This window comes from Carlito syrichta, unplaced genomic scaffold, assembly GCF_000164805.1.
Source record: "Carlito syrichta isolate Samal-C Ts95f unplaced genomic scaffold, Tarsius_syrichta-2.0.1 Scaffold288347, whole genome shotgun sequence".
NCBI classification, from domain to species: Eukaryota; Metazoa; Chordata; class Mammalia; order Primates; family Tarsiidae; genus Carlito; species Carlito syrichta.
In genome coordinates, this window is record NW_007232443.1 from 880990 (window position 1) to 883448 (window position 2459).

Here is a 2459-nt window from a genome sequence, read left to right on the forward strand (position 1 = left end):
TTCTTATAGTTTGAGGTTTTACATTTAGGTCTTTGATCCATTTAGAGTTAATTTTTGTCTATGGTGATAGGTAGGGGTCCTGTCTCAATCTTCTGCATGTGACCAGTTTCAATCTCCTGCATGTGAACCCATTCACTATTTACTGAATGGGTTCTCCTCTCCCCGGTGGTTGTAGTTGGAGGCTTTGTCAAAGATGAGTTGGTTGAGAAATTAAGGCTTTGCTTCCAGAATCTCTATTCTGTTTCATTGGTCTATGTGCCTGTTCTTCTACCAATACCAGGCTGTTTTGATTACTGTAACCTTACAGTAAATCTTGAAGTCTGGGAGTGTAATACCTCCTGCTTTGTTTCTTTTGCTAAGGATTGTTTTGGCTATTCGTGGTTATTTATGTTTCCATATGAATTTCTGTATTATCATTTCCAGGTCTGAGAATAATGATGCTGGTAGCTTAATAGGTATTGCATTGAATCTGTAGATTGCCTTTGGTAGGATGGACATCTTAACAATGTCCATTCCTCCTGTCCATGAGCATGAAACATTTTTCCATTTGTTTGTGTCTTCTTGGATTTCTTTGAGCAGTGCTTTGTAGTTCTCATGGTGAAGTTCTTTCACTTCTCTGGTTAGGAAAATGCCGACGTATTTCATTTTTTTGGTGGCTATTGCGAATGGGATTGTGCTTTTTATTTGGTTCTCTGCTTAGATGGTATCTCAGTGTGGTTTTGATTTGCATTTCTTTGATGATGAGTGAGGCTGACCAATTTTTCATGTGTCTACTGGCAGACCTTATATCTTCTTTTCAGAAGTGTCTATTCATGTCTTTTGCCCACTTTTTAATGGGGCTGTTTTTTTTTTCCTTTCAGCACATTTGAATTCTTTGTAGATCCTAGATATTAGGCCTTTGTCAGATATACATTTGCAAATATTTTTTTCCATTCTGTGGGCTGTCTCCCTGCTCTCTTGATGGTTTCTTTTGCTTTGCAGAATCTTATTAGTTTGATGAGGTCCCACTTGTCTATCTTCTTTCTTTCTTTCTTTCTTTTTTTGAGTTGGAGTCTCATTCTGTCGCCCAGACTGGAGTGCAGTGGCCGCTCCTGGCCACCGCAGCCTCGACCTGCTGGGCTCCAGTGATCCTTCCGCCTCAGCCTTCCAAGTAGCTGGAATTACAGGCATGCACTACCACGCCCAGCTGAGTTTTTGATTTATTGTAGAGATGAGGTCTCGCCAAGTTGCCCAGGCGGATTTCAAATCCATGGGCTCAGGCAGTCCACTCATCTCAGCCTCCTTACAGGCTGAGCCACTGAGCCCAGCTGGGATTGTGCTTTTAATTTGGGTCTCTGCCTGCTTGTTGTTGGTGTCTAGGAATGCAACTGTCTTTTGCACGTTTATTTTGTACTCTGAGACTTTGCCAAAGTCCTTTATCAGTGCAAGCAGGTTTTTGACAGATTCTCTTGGATTTCCAAGGTATAAGATCATATCATCAGCAAAGATGGATAGCTTGACTTCCTGTTTTCCTATTTGGATACCCCTGATTTCCTTCTCTTGCCTAATTCCCGGAGCTAGGACTTCCTACACAATGTTGAACAAGAGGGGTGAAAGTGGGCAGCCTTGTCTTGTTTCAGTTTTTAGGGGAAATGTTTCCAGCTTCTATTCATTTAACAACATGTTAGCTGTGGGTTTATCGTAAATGGCACTTATTATTTTGAGGTATGTTCCTTCTATCTCTAAGTGTTTGAGGGTTTTTATCAAGAAGAGATGCTGGATTTTATCAAAAGCTTTTTCTGCATCTAGTGGTATAATAATGTGGTTCTTGTTTTTACATGTGTTGATGTATTTAATTACGTTTGTAGTCTTGTGAATGTTGAACCAGCTCTGTATCCCAGGGATGAAGCCTACTGGTCATGGTGGATGACTTTTGGGATGTGTTTTTGGATCCAATTTGCTAGAATGTTGTTGAGGATTTTTGCAGCTATGTTCATAAGGGATATTGGCCCATAGTTCTCTTTTTTTGTTGGATCTTTACCCAGTTTGGGTATCGGTGTGATGTTAGCTTCATAAAATAATTTGGGGAGAATTCCATTCTTCTCAATTGCCTGGAATACTTTCAATAGGATTGGTATCAGCTACTCCTTGTATATTTTGTAGAATTCTGCTGGAAAGTCATCCGATCCAGGACTTTTTTTTGTAGGTAGTTTTTGTATAACAGAGTCAATTTCCTGGTTTGTTGTTGGTCTATTAAGTGTCTCAGTGTCTTCTTATTTCAACCTGGGTATGTGGTGTGATGTTAGAAAGTCCTCCATAGCCGGGCTCGGTGGCTCAGCCTGTAATCCTGCACCTTTGGGAGGCTGAAGTGAGTGGACTGCCTGAGCCCGAGTGTTCGAGACCCGCCTGAGCAACATGGTGAGACCTCATCTCTACAATAAATCAAAATGAGCCGGTCGTGGTAGTGCATGCCTGTAATT